The following is a 16,542-nucleotide window of genomic DNA, read 5'->3' as shown; positions in this document are numbered from 1 at the left end:
TGCCCTCTTCCTTCCCAGTGGGCTGCACCTCCAACCTCACCTGTCTATCCTACCCTCCTCTCCTCTGCCTCCCTCTCAGGCATCTGTGTTAACACCCTCAGGTGATTTCCCATCAATTCCTCTGGCCCCAACCATTTTCCCAAGATTCGGCCCTCTGCAGGTCCCTTTGCCCTTGGGCCCAGATATATGCCCAAGCCCTTCCCCAAGATTCTTCTCGGGGCTCACAAAGCTTTGGCAAAGGCCTCACCCAGAACACAAACGCACACCTCAGACCCCAGCACCCTGCTTTGTGGTGACCAATCCCTCTGGTCAGCAAGGGAAAAGCAGACACCTTGACTCGGCTGTGAGCTCCTGGGAGCCCTCAGCGTGGCTACAGGACACACGCCAAGATCACCAGGTACCATGCAGTGATCACAGAGTTGTTATTTATTACAGCAATTTCCCGCCAGGTAGCAGTAACCTGTCCTGAGACTAGACCACCGCTTTCTTTTTTTTCTCTTCAGTCTATTATTGACCATCATCAGCACCCCTTCTCAACAGAAACAGCTCCCCAAAGGTTGCTCATCAGCTCCTGATCAGCAAACCAAAAGCCTTTTTCGTTTTTAACAACTTTATTGAGGTATACATTGCATACAATAAACTGCACAGAATTAAGGCGTACGATCTGATAACCCATGAAACCATCACCACAATCTAGATAATAAACATATCTGTCATTTCCAGAAGTTTCCTTGTCCCCTTGTAATCCCTCCTTCTCTCCTGCCCCTGCCCCATGCTGTCACTGTCACAGGGTAGTGACTGATCTGCTTTCTGTCACTATACATTAATTGGCATTTTCTAGAATTTTATATCAATGGAGTCACATACTACATATATATTTTTTACACAGCTTTCTTCATCCAGAATAATTGCTTTAAGATTCATCAAAGTTTTGTGTATATCAATAGTTCATTCCTTCTTATTGCTGAGTAATATTCTATTGTATGGCCACACTAAAGTTTGTCTACCCATTGTCTACCTACTGGGTGTTTCCAGTTTAGGGCTAATACGTGATGGTGTATGAAAGTTCTATTTCTTCCCCACCCTCACTGCATTTGGCATGGTCAGTCATTTTTAATTTGGCCATTTTAATAGGTGTGCTGTAGAATCTCATTGTGGATTTAATTTTCATTTTCTTAATGATAAATAATATTAAATATTTTTTCACATGCTTATTTGCCATCTGTATACTTTTTTAGTGAAGTGTCTGTTCAGTATTTTCCCCGTTTTAAAGTGGGTTGGTTTTGTTTTTATTATTGAGTTTGGAGAGTTCTTTATGTGTTCTGGACACAAGTCCTATATCAGATATATGCTTTGCAAACATTTCCTCCTACTCTGTGGCTTGTTTTTTCATTCTTCTAACAGTGTATTTCAACAAACAGAAGTTATAAATTTTGATGAAATACAATGTCTCATTTTTTTTTTTCTTTTATGGTTTGGTGCCATATCTTTGCCAAATCCCAAGGTCACGAAGATTTTTCTCCTACCTAGGTTTACGCTCTATTTTGAGTTAATTTTTACATACAGGGGGAGGAATTAATAAAATGTACAATTGTTTGTTTGTTTTTCACCTGGATATCCAGTTGTTTGAAAGAGGTACCTTTTTAAAATTCACACAGTGGTGTTGCATAGGCTGGTGGAGGTGCCTTATCCACCTGGATTGCCCGAGGCATGTATCAAAGGAACAGGCACAACACATCCTAGCTGCACAAATGCTCAACAAATAGGGAAGGAGAAAATATGCATGATATGTTGTTTGTTTGTTTTTTCCTTTTTTCTCCCAAACACCCCTCCATCTCATGTGACCAGCCATTCTGTGCTCACTGCTTCAGGCAGGACATGAGAAATATGAATGCAGAATGCAGAGTTATAAAACTTAGGAAATGCAAGGACTTCTGGCATAAAGCAAAGGTTTGAGAAGAAACACACCTCACAGGCAGGACTGAAGGAGTCAAAGCAGAAGTGATAAATGAGGGGCGGCGTTGAGAAAAGCGGTTCCCTTTGCTCTTGTGCTCAATCCCAGAGAAGAGATAGATGGTGGGAGTCTGTATAGGTGACAGAGCCTTGGACACCCTAGTGTGGTGATGGGGTTGCAAGTGACCCCACAAGGCTGACGTGGGACAGATGGAGCAGCGAGAGCCTTGGCACTTGACCAGGGTCTAATGAAGAGGACCCAGAACCACCTAGTGTGACCTGCATGGACTATAAACAAGGATCAGACCAGGGTCGGGGTATCGCAAAGGGTATCCACGTGGATAGGAGCCAGCAGGGCCACTGGGGCAGCCTCCTCCACAGTGTGACACTATATAGCCTGCCTGTGGCCTGGATAATGTTTCTGGCACCCCCGTGGAATGGGGAATCAAACTGCAAACTGAGGGAGTAAAGTAAAGAAAGAAAGCTATATTTTCTGGCCCATTTGAGTTTGAGTTTGGATTGAGAGTCACACACTGTGCACATCTGAAGGAACGCAAGCACTGGAACAGACTTTTCGAGTTTGTTTTCTCTTCCGATTCTTTTGACAGCTGGGGAGGCTGATCCCTGCACGGAGCAACCCTCCCTCTCTCCCTCATCTCCACTTCACAGCACTAATAATGATCATAATGACACACCAAATTTACATAACACACTTCTCAAAAGACACTCCATGAGTCTCTGAAGAAATTCATCTCCATGATTAAAATGCCTCTGCCAGGTGGCCCTGAGGCAGGAGCCACTAAACCCATTTGGCAGCATTAGGGAGCAGGGCACAGAAAGGTACAGAACTTTCTACAGGGTCACACAGCATCCCAAACTGAAGCTTCTAGCCTCAAATCTCAGCGCGCCACCCACTAGGCAGACCTGGGCTTCCAGGGGCTCTGCTGTGACCCTGGGGTAGGGGATGTGGGGGGACCTTGCTCATAAAACCAAGAAGTCACTAAAGCCCCCAGAATAATGCAGCCCCCTCAGCCCCAAGATCATGTTGACGTAACAGTGAAAAGGTAGAGGATATGGGCAGAGGGGAAATTTAAGTCCAGAACCAAAAATAAGAATCAGCCTTCACTCCTAAACCTTCAAGAACTGGTTTGTTCTGTTACCTCCATTAATACAATCTAAGACTTCATTACATTCATAGTCACCTGCTGAAAGGCTGTAATTGAATCTGTTTCCAAATAATGTTTCCCATCCACCCTAGTGGACAAAAATTGCTGCAAAAGGAATCCATTATTTTGCATCCTGCCCGTCATGGAAACGGAGACCACAAAACCATAAACCATCCACTCAATATGATTAAGGGCAGTTTCTTTTCTGGCACAGAGAGCCCCTGATTATGGCATTACACTCTGGTGGGGGCTGCATAAAAGTGATTTGAGGAGGCTTACATCTCCCCAGAGAGGAAGAGAGCTCTCATTTGCATTTATAAAGCATATTGAGAGTTCTGGCAGAAAGTTATGGTGAAAGCACAATTAAATATTTACCATCACTTCTGCTCTCAAACAGTGGCATGGGGACCAAACCAGCTGGAGGTGCATGTGCTGCTGTCAGATCTGATGCCTACAGGGGACATAACTCTGGGACCCATGCCCAGTGCCTGGCCTCTGCCCTCTGGGAGCATGTACTCGCTGCCCACAGGAGGAGAGCCTGCAAAGGGCACACATGGAGTGGAAAGGGGCAGAATGGGTCCAGATCCCACTTCCGCCACTTCATGACAATCTCCCTCTTCTTCTCTCCCTCCCTCTCCCTCCCTCTCCCTCTCTGTCTCTCTTTCTCCTTTCCCTCCCTCCCTCCTCATCTGCAGAATGGGGCTAGAGCTAGCTAGGACACAGGACTGGGGGAAGAGGGGACTATGTGAGACAAAGCACCCCAAAATATGTTATTATCATTATAACGTAATGACTCCAAGCTTCAGTTTCCTTAGATATAAAAAAATAATCTAACGATGAAAAATAATCTAATAATCTAATCTATAGGTATCTTTAAGACCCCTATAAGATATCTGTAAGAATCAATGATGTTAGCTATCTGATGATATCTCCTCTGCCTTCTTCCTTGCCTTGTTTTAAACACCAAGGAGTAACACACATTGAGGACACAGCAGTGAATCAGAGTGGTGGGCGCCCGAGAGGGACTCACAGTCAAGTTCAGGGCATGGGGACAAGAAGCAAAGTCACACTTGGCATCCTATCCTGGCTGAGCCCAAGAGAAGGGGACTGAGAAGCTCAAGTGAACGGACAGGGTTCTGCACGTGGGGAATAAGTGGGCCCGTCCCAACAGGGAGACTCAGGGGACGCATGCTGTGTAGAGGCAAATGGAGATTCCTGTGGTCTCCTGGACAGGGGTGGGCAGTGGTGGGAAGGGAAGGATAGAGAGCTCCACCCAGCTCTTGGGACAGAGGAGACAGAGACGACAGAGGCTACCAGGGGAGGGACAGAGACCGGTTGACAAGAATGAAGTGGGAGCCATCCCAAACATAGGGCGAGTGAGGATGGCAGTGAGCAAGAGGGGAAGAGAGGCCACGAGGGGAGACAGAAGGGGACCTCTGGCAAGAGCTGGCTGGACTGGCAAGAACTGAAGAAGGGTGGGGTGCATAAGAAGCCTGGCACAGAGATCCCATTTTCCCAGGGAACAATTTCCCAGTAGTGGCTTTGATATAAAAACCCTCAGGTTGCCCTCTCCAACCACAGGGGGCGGCCGCCTGGGAGTCTAGGAGGTGGGGCCAGGTCTGAGCCCCCTGAGAGGAGGAAGAGGCAGCTGCCACCTGGCTCTGCAGGCACTTTCTGTTTTCTGTCTGGATTGGCACCTTGGGATATATTGACATTTGGGATGAATTCCATCATGGTGACAGAGAGATAAATAACCCCTCTCCTCACAGCTCTGCCATTCTTTTTGGAGAGACATTCAGCTGAAAATATTTACAACATCCTTTCATCGTGGTAACAATATACAACAACATATACAGATGGAATAGGAGCTTCCAGGCCTCTCTGAGCAGTCACTCATGTGTACGTGACAAGGTGGATCCTTGGACCTTCCAAGCAGGGAAGGACCACTCAGCCATATTGTCATTGCCCTGTGCTGCCCTCCTGGCCACAGAACTCAGGGAGCCTAGACGCCAAACCAACGGAGTGGTTTCAATTACCACACTCTTATTGTGTCAATGCAAGAAGCTGAGGGTCGCCCTACTGGAGCCCTGACTCCCTCTCTCAGCCTCCACAAGGGGTCAGGATGGCTGGCAAAGGGCTGACATATGGTGGCATAAAGAGATTCTGGTATCCAGTCAATAAAGTTTGAGTAGCTCCCGCAGGCAGTGTGGACACCATGCAGGCACAGAGGCAGCGCAGAGAACACACAGACACCCAGCCCTCAGGGAGCTTGCAGGCAAGTGAGGAAACAGAAATTAATCACATAACCAGGCAGATACATCTGCAATTACAGCCTCAGTGAGTGGTAGGAAGGTGGGATCCCAGGGACAGCTGTGAACACTGAATAAAATGACAGGTGTACGGAGCCTGGCATGCAGCTGGCACTTCCTCCTTCCTTCCCCAGCCCCCGGCTGATGAAAGCACAGGATCACCCCCTTCACACACCTCCACCACCACCACCACCACCACCACCACCCAAGAGTGAGTCTACACCGGCAGGAATAGAACATGTATAAAACAGTCTCCCCACTCCCCCATCCAGACTATGCTGGCCCCCACCACGAGGCTCTCCACCATTTCAGGGAATGCCTGAGCTGCCCTCCAGACCTGGACTCAGCCCGGAGCACCTCCTGGAGCGGACATCCTGCAGCCACCATCAGGCTTCTGCAGTGCCCCCCACTCCCTGGCCCTTCTCTGTCCCTCACAGTGGTGGGTCAAGTACTCCAGCCCAGCCTCACCTCAGAGGCCTTGTGGAGCTCTTGTCCCTGACCTTCCTCGAGGCCGTGTCGAGTCTCCACATGCCCTGCTCACTGGGCAAGCCAGCCTTGTTAGCACAGAACTTCTGAATGATACCCAATGGCTCCTCAGGTGTTTTGCCGCCCTCTCCATCCTCAGCCCCAGAGACAGGGTCCCACAACCAACGGCTTCTAAACCCCAACTTCACACCATACCCAGACCTCCCACTGCCAGTATGGGCTGGCCTTCCTGTGATCGCATCCCTGCCCTTCTGCGTTGGTCTCTAGTTGCCTCCCTGGACCAGGGAGAGAGGTTTTATCAGCTCTGGGTTTGGGGATCGTGTTGGTTGAGTATGAAGTGTTAAGGGCACCAGCCAGCCTCAGGGGCCCATATTCTGGCATGACTGGGGCCTGGGCCCAGTACGGCTACAAAAGGTTGAAGTGAGAAAGTGTTCCAACTGAGCCTTTCATGTCCCATGCCACATGTCCACCCCTCCTAAATCTTGTCTCTACATCAGATCTCCTCTTCATCACACTGCCCCCCAAACTCTCCTACTGCCCTTTCCTGGAGCTCAGTGTGGAACCTGAGGCATTTAGCTTTAATTCCTTGTTGTCCTTTAGTCTCTTATCAGATGATTCACCAGGCCACAGTGACTCTTTCTTTGCAGCATCTTCTTCAAATGAATATTCTTTTACATTCTCAACACCTGTCCAAGTCCAGGGCTGCACCCACGCACACCGGGACCGGGACACAGCAACCCCCTCCTGCCTGGTATCTCACCAGAAGCCCCCACCTGAACCATTCTCCATATAATTTCGAAGTTCATCTTCCGATGCCAATGGAAATGGTTCAAAAGCATTAGGGTCACACTAAGCAAAGCCTTATAGAATCTCAGGTCCTCTGACCAGCCAGGGATGTCACCCCCAAGAATCTGTCCAAAGGAAGTAATTCCAGAGGAAAAGAAAACAAAACGCTCTACATCATGAAGATGTTCAGTACAGCATTAGCTAGAATGTGGGAACACTAGAGCCTGTCTATCCATAGGGCAAGGAAGAAGTGCAGGCAAACACGCTCACGGTCACGCTCCCGAAGTGTTGTGAAGTCAATGTCACAGCATTCAGAAGGCCAGCAATCAATCATAAAGCAGGAAACGGCACTGTGTGCGCCCCACAGATGCAACTCTGGAAACAGTGCTTCCACTGAGTGAAATGGCAGCGTAAGCACAAAGACTAGAAGACAAGGGACATCAGCTGCAGGGTGAGGGAGGGCTGGTGACAGATGAGCTCCCTGATTACTACTGCGCTGTTATAGAAGACATCCATCCTACATGGAGATTCTCAGTCTTTCCACTAACTCCAAGATAGACCACAAATTTATGGCCTTCGTGTACCTTATGACCAAGCCTACCTTTTCCAAATTAATCTTCAGTTCCCCCAAAAGGAAACCCATCACCTCCCCTTGTCTGTGCAAGCAGTTCTTCCTGCCTGGAATGTCTTCTTCCTCCTCTCTACCTGAAATTTTGTTTTTGAATCTTTCCTCCTCGAGTACACTGTAAGTACCTTGACAGGGCAGAGCTGTGACTTCTGTCCCATAGAGCTTGACCAGATGCCTCATACAGCATACATGTTCAATCAACTCTGGAGACCTGGGTTCAAGTCCCAGCTCTACGACTGATGAACAAATCAAGTCATATCTGAGTGTCAAAGCCTGATCTTCACAGGAAGAGGTACTCATGTTGCATCCATGAGCCAGTGAGAACATGCCCAGAAAGACGCTCTGTATATTCTTAAAAACACTCATTGGACTAACATTTATTTACTGTCTTTGCCAAGTGTAAAATGCTAGGCAAAGAGAAGCTATTATTATATGTCTCCATTGATTGATGTGTAATAGTGGCCGGTGAGGAAGAGAAACAAGCCTGAGTACACTGAATGAGCCAGTCCAACCCATCTGCTGAATGACTGACTGATTGGATGAGTCGAAATAGGCACTTACATTATAAATACAAACTGTGAAATTTGCTCTTTTAAAGAACACACAGATCAACGCAATCCTCCCCACCACACCCTTCTCCTTCTGTTTCTTTTATTTTCCAAGGTGCAATTAACTATCAAATAGAAAGAAGCCACAGCTTACGTGGGTGATAACATAAAAATATGCCTTAGGGAGTTGGGATGGCTCTAGATCTGGTCTTGGCTGGCCTGTGGCACAGCCCCTGAACAAGCGGGAAGGCCCAGGGGCACGGTTCTGATGTCCCTCCCTCCCAGGGCTCTGCCAAGTGAGGCTCCTTAGGAAGCTGACCAGAGCATGGGGACAGAACATGGTCTGCTCAGCTGGGGAGCTAGAAAGGGCAGGGGGTCAGCCTCAGAACGGCTGCCTTTTCTGCTCAGCCAGCCTCAGGCTTGGTATGTGGTTTATGGGAGTCGCTCTGGCTCCCTGTTCTTACAGTGGTCTCTAGAAAACATGCCAGGGAAACTTTGGCAGGGCAGACTTTCTACCTCCTGAATCGTGAAGTCTGGCTTGTTCCTATAGTGACGTCACAGTCTATACACTTGTACCCTGCAAATGCTTTTTACTAATAAAATATGGAAATTGTGAGGAGTTGTATGGGTTTCCTAGGGCTGCTATAACAAAGGACCATAACTGAAGTGGCTTAAAACAACAGAAATGTATCATCTCACAGTTCTGGAGGCTAAAAGTCTAAATTCAAGGTGTCGGCAGGGCCATGCTCCCTCTGTAACCTTCCTTGCCTCTTCCTTGCCTCTTCCAGCTGCTGGTGGTTTGCCAGCCGTCCTTGACGATCTCTGGTTTGTATCTACATCATTCCAATTTCTGCCTCCATCATGGCATAGCATCTTCCCTGTGTCTCTGTCTCCACGTGGGCCCATCTTACGAAGACACCTGTCATGCTGGATTAGACGCCCACCCCACTTTAGTATGACTTCACCTTAACTAATTATATCCACAATAACCTCATTTCCAAATAAGGTCATGGTATAAGGCACTGGGGGTTAGGACTTCAATGTACCGTTTGGGGGGGGGGGGGGGAACACAAGTCAACCCATAACAGGAGGATAGGGTGCCAGGAGGTAAGGCTGTTGGGTTTCCTCCAACGTATACTCAGGCCCGGTGCCAGGAGCTTGGGACATACAGGGACAGTCTCCATTTGCTCCTCCAGGTCCTATCACCACCCTTTTCTGCCCTGCTTTGTCCCAGGAGGCAGACCTTTATAGATAACATTGACTGGGCCCCTCACTGTGGAGCCTGGAGGGTGTGGGGAGTGAGAGGCTGGGGTACTTCCGGGCTCCTCCCTGCTGAGCTTCCTACAGTGGTGACCCCTTCCTACTTCGTGCTTCTGGAAACATGGCCCCACCCCTTGTCCAAGGCCAAGGGTGGTCAAAGCCCCCCACTGTGGCCAGTCCCTATGCGTTTCGTCATCCGTGTTGCCGTTCTTTATGCAAATCTTTGTAAGCAGTTCCTTCATTACACTGCCCTCAGTCGCCTCTTTGGACTGCGCCCTGTGTTTCTGCCAGGTGCCTCGTGACACTCAGGGTTAGCAGGCAGCACTGTCTGCCATCCCCGTCCCCCCATGTCCAGCAGCACTGCACACAAGGCAGCAGCCACCTGCCCGAGTGGCCACGTCCTGATCGCACTGGACTTGGATCAGACAGACCTGGGTGTGAGTGCCAGCTCCACCACTCTCCAGTTATCCGAACTCGGGCAAGTCACTTCGACCCCTAAAGCTCATGTTCAGCCACCCATTAAATGGTGATAATAATGCTAACTTCACAGGGCATTTGTGGAGAGCCAAAGAGATATTATTCACCAAGCACTTACTGTCATCTGACAAGGTGCAGCTCGTCCTCACATAGTCGTCATTGAGATGTTCCGGGTTTGGGCCTGGTAGAGGCTCTCATAGGCCTGCGGTCCCTAGCTATACACTCTGAGACTGGGCTGGCCACTGAGTCTCCAACCCAAAGCCCACTTTGAAGGATGGGCTTTGGCTCCACCGGGCTTGGCAGCCTCATTTGACAGAGAAGGGCCCCCTCATCCTCCAGCCACACTCGAATCTCTTCTCAGCCACCCCTGCCCAACCACAGGCAGGGGTGCTTGATGCAGTTTCCTCCTCCCCACATATGCTGAATGGAGGATTCAGGGCAGGGCTGCAGCCTCAGCAAAAGCACTAAATGCCTGTCGGGTGGACAGCTCCTGAAGACAAGCCGGACCCGGTGTGACCCCATCTGGGTCTGGAGCAATGGGGAAGGCCAACGAGAATGAGCCCACATAGCCAAGTGGCTCCCCCACCCCCAGACACACACTGAGGCCCAGGAAGCAGTGCTGGGCTTTTCCTGCATCTGACGCTCCTCTCGGTGCCCTGGTGTCAGGCAGAGCCCCCAATGCTGGCGATGAAAGGGCTCTGGTCCCAGGCTCTGCTCTGTTTCCTGTGCCACCAGAGAGTGTTCCCTCTGGGGAGGTCACCAAGAACTCCAGACAAGAGTCTCTCCTTGCATCCACAGCCCTTAAGAAGGGGGTCAGCAAGCACCTCCACTACCTTTTGAGTTTTCCCAAAGGGCCAAGGTCAGGGCTAGTGCTCCAGAACAAAGAGAGGGTGACCACAGTCTCTGCCCTGTTACCCTCTCAGATGACGTGCTGTTACTCTTCCTGATGTATCGGGCCTGATGAGTTCATTCTTTACAGTGAAAGGATTTCAACAGTATTCCTGCTTAACCGAAGGAGGAAGCTCCTGCTGGCCCTGTCCTCAGGAGACTGCTGTCATGGAGGGTGGCACCCAGGGCCCTCCGTGCACCCCATCACACACAGCCTGCACTATGTCTGTGTGATCCCCACCACTGGAGATGGCCTGAGGCTCCCGCACTTGGGCCTCGCTACTCTTAGCACAACTTCCCATCGCCTTAAGGGTCACGGGTAGAGGAGGGGCCTAGAGATACCAGAGCTGATCGCAGCTCTCCCACAGGGAGTAACCCTGAGCCAGAGAGTCTAAACACAGGAACAGGAAGAGGGGAGCCTGATAGCTTTCCATGTGGGGTGAAAAGTTCCAAACGGCCAGTCTTTTTTATGCCAGATTCCTTCTTTTGCCTTCTTTTCCTTCTATCTCAGTTCCCTTTTCCATTGTCATCTCTCATCCTTCAATATGGCCAGACACCCTCTCAGACCCACATGCCCCCACTAAGACTGAAAATACGCCGCAGCCAGAGAACCAAGAAGAAAATCACGTCTCAACACCCCTTGCTAGGGATCTCCAGCCCACGGCGGCACCATATATCGTAGGCAGAAGCCAAACTGGACAGGTCATGTTAGTGGGCACAGGCAAAGCAGATCTCTGAGGCTGTCCTGTGGGCCAGGTGGAACTGCTGGCAGCTCCACCCACCCCCAGGCCATGGGGGTCTTTAACGAGACCTGCAGCCAAACTCCTTCCCAGGTCCTCACCTCCTCCTGACCCAGAGCCCTCCCTCAACAGCATGGGCATAGCTTTCTGCCTAATCCAGCATCAAAAAGAGAGAGAGGCAAGGGGCAGTGAGTGAAGAGAGAACCACACAACGATGCAGTGATTCACCCCAGGAAAGATGGTGCGAGCCTGGCCAGGAGCCCACTGCTGCTCAGGACTTCATCTATTTGCATTTTTGTGGGAAGAGTCACAGACATATTACAATTGAGGAGCCTGGCATTTTCCAGTCTTCCAGGACCACGAATTCTAAAGAAGATTAAATCTGTTTGCCTTGGCCACTCTGACAGACCCATGAGTTGGCGCCAATGGCACACCGGTAAGAAATATACATAATAAGCTGCTGCCTCCTGCTCCTCGTGGGCACGAGGAAAAAGGACCTCTTGCTTTCTGAGATGTGGGCACCTAGAGGGCATTAATCACTCTGGAGAAGAGCATGGAGGAGAGCCCGCGGGTCCATGCAAAATGACTGTCTGCAGCCCTAACGAAGGCTGGCGATGGATGGTGGCCGGGACTCGTTAATCAGAGGAACATGCTGCCGTCTGCTTCCCCTTCCAGGCCCTTCTGCACCCTCATCCTGGATTGGTCTGTGGCACAGTAGCTCTCAGATGTCATTGGCACCAGGCTGCATCCCTAGGGCCCCCTGCATGCACTGGCAGCAGCCAGAGAGCCAGGGGCCTCTGGGGAGATAACTGTGGCAGGGACGTGGGGAATGTGCCAGGTGAGGGGCAACAACCAATCAGAAAAAGAAGGAAGGGGGGCTAGCCAGTCAGGCTCTGGTGTTCACCTGGACACATCCTGACCCAGACTGGGGCTGCTGAGTCCGCAGGGGCCAGCAGAGCTGCAGGACCCCTCAGAGCTGCCCCACTGTGCACCTCCCACCAGGTGCTAACATTCCCAGCTGACACCCTCTTCCAAGTGCCTCTTTCCTCAGTGCTGCAGACGGCGGCTACCACCACCCCATGGCACTGCTTTCGTGACTATAACCTCCGTGCCCTGCCTCACTGCCCACCACACTTTCCACTTACAGACCCGTCCTTCCCTCTCCAGAGAGCCAGGCTAGCTCACTGCAGCCCTCCAGACTCACCACTCAGGTCTCCCAGATAGACTCTGTCCTCACACCCTGACTCTTCCCCCCACCCAACCCTCCAGCTCTCTCAGGCCCGGCTGCAGTCCCTCTCGCCCCTTCTGGAAGCCTGCCTGACCACCCAGCCTTGCTTTCCTCCTGTCCCTGAAGATGTAACCCACCCCCACTGCACCCTAGCTCGGTAGGGCCTGCATTTTGTGTCACCCTCTCTGGTTTCCTGTCAGTATCCTGTAGGCTCTGTGACAGCAGTGGCAGGAATGTCACTCTCCTCCACGGGCACCGCCCAGGGCACTTCGCATGTGGTGACCCACAGCCACTGCTGGGGAACTGGCAATGGGCCCAGCCCTGCTGTGTGAATCAGGTCTGGCGGTTCAAAGCCTGCAGGCTGCAAGGCAGAGGCCCAGGGACTTCCTCCAGGAGGCCTCCCTGATTACTCAAGCCCTCATGTTGGTACAGAGTCACGACGAGGTACAGGCCGCAATCACTCTGCTTTTTATCATTCTGCCCCTTCTCTGTGGGGTTGATTTTTGAACTGCTTGCAATGGCCTGTCTGTCCCGGGTCCTAACCCTGTCGTGTTGTACCACACAACCACTGGTAACTGTACAGAGGGCCGAAGGAAGGCAGGTAGAGATGGGAGCAATGGATCACCAGAGGCAGATGCCATAATAGGAGCCTGCGAGGGGACTGGCTCACTCTCGGCTGTGTGGTCATACTCTGGCCTCCCCTCGCTGGGCAGTTGCAGGGGATTGATGGAGTGATGCCCAAGGCCCCTGCAGTGCTGCTCCTCTAACTCTATAGATACCTCTTGTCCTCAGGAACGGACCTTCTGACACTTTCCTTTCCTCGTCAGGGAACATCTGTCAAGCCTTGCTTATCACTCATCCTCCTAAGGCCTCTCTGTCATCACCAAGACATATAGAGAGAGCTGGGGAAGACTTCTATTTCTGTTTCCCACTCAATAGCATTGACTACCTCCTTGCATCCAGCATTTCCTGCGATCTCAAATAGTCTTGATGCCACAAACCCCCACCCAAGCCTTGCAAAGCTCTTGCACGGCACGCCTTTGTGTACAAATAACCTCCAAAGGGATTTGAAGGTCCAGGCAAAGTTCCCTTGCTGGCCTGAGAGGGGTCCTTCTGGGTTCCCACACTGGAGACAAGCAGGACGGGGGGCCACAGAATCCCACTGCCCTCCTGCTCTGGCCGTGAGCACCTGATCTGCCCTCTGCAGCATGACCGGGGCTTGGGCGCCTAAAACCTCCCAGTGCAGGAGCTGTCACACTCCCACAGTTACCAAGGCTTTGGCTTTGTAGCTTTAGGGAATTCTCCATCCCAACCTGGATGCCCCAGGCCTAAGGACAGCGCTCTTAGATACACAGGGGTCACTTTATGGAATTGTTCCCACCTAATAAACAGCTAAAGTGAGATGTGGAGAAGAGAGGCCCTCTACACATTGGTTTGTCAGAGGGAATAGACACGAGCCAGCTGACCTGGACTATAGGCCTAGCTGTGCCATCAGCAAGCAGTGTGAGCCTGGACCTCTCTGTGGCCAGTCTCCCTGGCGGACAATGGATGGGGTTGTACTGATCACTCTTGACCCTTCTGGACCAAAACTTTTGCCTGTGTGGAAGCCAAAATGTAGCTCCTGGTCTCCTAACAATGGGCAGACAGGGATCCCCGGAAGTCACCTCCTCTCCAATGCTGGTAGCTCAAGGGGAGAGTCATTCATCAACTTGGCCTTGCATTCTCCCTGCTGGGTTGGAACAAAGGTTTCCTTGAGAGGTTGGAGTCTCTCAGCTCTCTATCTTGGTTTTCTGGCCAAAAGAACAGGCTTCACGAAAAATGACACCTGCAGGAAAAATGGCACCTACAGGTCTCTTCCTTTCGGAACTGAGAAAAGATCAAGTTCAGTGGCTTCAAAATCTGGCACTGTGTTCCATGTCTTCTAGCTTGGACATGATGACTGGTCCAGATTTCATCTGCCCACTCACATCACTTCCTATCCAAATGCAGCAGGGGATTGGGCCCCAAATCCAGGCACCATGCTCAATTCAGAACCTCTCAAGGTTTGGTATACTCCTCCAGCCCAACCTCGGGCCTCTGCTATCGCGCCCGCACCAGTTAGTCATTCCGTGTCTGCTGCATACCATGAAGATGGCACTTCCTACCTTCCCAAACTGGCTATTTTCCTGTCAGAAGGCCCTTGCTGTACCCCTGAAAGGGCACCCACAGAACCAACTGCTCTGCTTTCTCCACGGCAGCCCTTTGGATTATGAGGAGGGCAGGCCCTTCTGAGTTTTCTCTTTCCCAGAACCCACTCTCCTGGTTCCATCAGCTTTTCTTCCAGCCCTCACCACTTTGCCTGCGCTGTCTTCTCACGGGACAGCATCCACCGCTGCGCCCACATGCGCCACAGGATCGGAGCAGCAGAGGGGAAGGAAGGGGGCTGTCCTCTCCCTGGTGTAACATCCTGCTTGTCTCTCTATCTCCCTATCGATTCCCTTTATGATTCCCACCGAGCATGCTTGGGTCTCTCGAGGGGAAACATGGCTCCTTAGGCCTCTGGATCCATCCCCAGGACCTGAAGGACTCCGGCAAGCAGCTCTTTTTATACCCTGTGGCTGCTCTTCTCCCCTCCCTCCTCACCCTTCAGGCCTCCTCCCTCCTTGTTCCCACTCTGTCCTCTCTCCTCCCTCTTTGTGCTCTTGTTACTGCTTCATAGGGTGTTTCTGGGATGAATAGTGTTTTCAGCCCTGGCTGGGAATACATCCGGCCTTTCCCAGCCCGCCCCTGTCCTCAAGGCACTGGTGGAGTTCTGTGGAGAGCTGGGCCCAGACAATGGGCCAGCGGATTCACTTGAGAACTCACAAAAGCCCCATTTCCCTTCACACAGTGCAGAGTGACAGGCACAGGGAACAAATCCCCTTCCCTGCCCACTGCCCACAGCGGATATTGTGTGGGCACGGGGCCCTGTGCAGCGAGGGTGGAGCCCTGGGTCCTGGGCCCAAGAATGCTGATGGAAAGAGCAGTCAGAGCTCACAGAGCTGCAGGGGCCCAGAGGCCCGCAAGGCCCCCGTTCCACACATTCATGGGGAATCTGAGCATGTCCACCCCGGACACACTGAAGCCTACAGATACATATGCAGAAGGCCCCACATCTTGTGTTTAGCATCTGAGAGATGAGGGCTTACAAAGAGGAAGATGTCCAGCTCACTGGACTCCTGCTCAGTGGACTCCACTCTGGGCTCCCTAAGGGTAGAAACTATGCCCAGGGTAAGACACATAGCAGAGGCCCACACACGTCCGCTGTGAGGATGGGTGAATAGGTCAGTGACTGAATTACTGAGGGAATGAGACGCTAGTGTGGCCACCAGCTTTGGCCTATAGCATCTCAGGGAAGGAAACTTATCTGAATGTATTGGTCCCCAACTCTATACCACGAGACTCTGAATCTAAGGGCAGCAACATGTTGGAGGCCTGGAGAGGGGAAGGCCAAGTTCTGGCATGCAGGAGGGGAGAGTGCTTATGAGGCAAGCATATGAGTGTACAGTGATGCCTCGCTTCTCAAGTACACCCAGCTGATGATATCTAAATGGGGACATGTTCCAAGACGTCTATTAATGTTGAGTAATACAACCAAGTGTACACTCTTTCTTTAGGATGTCTACTATCTTCACTTTCTCTTAATTTCCATCACCAGTACTATCGGCTGGATTTCTTGGGAGGGAGGAGGGTCACATTTTCCCCACTTCGTAAGTTACTCTAATGTATATAACATAATGTAATGATGATAAATGGCAAATAGCAAAGCAACTGTGCCCCTCCTGGAAGTTCGTGTCTCAGCAAAATGACATAGAGCTGCACTCTACAATAGCTAAAACTCAGTGTTAAATCTGGGAATGGCCAGAGACTACTGAGCTGTTTTCTTTGTTTCACCAAGGCTCTTGGGCCTGTCTGCCCTTCATTAGAAAAATGATGCAAAGCTTTACAAAGGTGCAAATGATACACACCTGCCTCTTTTAGGACTAGTGTATGGTCCAGCTAAAAGAGCCCTGGAGTTGAAGTCAGAAGACATGGGTTCTAATCCCAGCTGTGTG

The 16,542-nt window shown here is 51.0% G+C and overlaps 1 protein-coding gene across 4 annotated transcripts in view; it reads right to left on the bottom strand.

Moving 5' to 3' along the window:
* EPHB1 (EPH receptor B1) overlaps positions 1-16,542 on the bottom strand; it is a 418,394-nt gene that overhangs the window by 284,729 nt on the left and 117,123 nt on the right. The window lies entirely within an intron of this gene.

Source organism: Rhinolophus sinicus, chromosome 5, assembly GCF_057876585.1.
Source record: "Rhinolophus sinicus isolate RSI-liver-muscle chromosome 5, RSI-T2T, whole genome shotgun sequence".
Taxonomy (NCBI): domain Eukaryota; kingdom Metazoa; phylum Chordata; class Mammalia; order Chiroptera; family Rhinolophidae; genus Rhinolophus; species Rhinolophus sinicus.
This window is presented reverse-complemented; position numbering and strand designations above follow the sequence as displayed.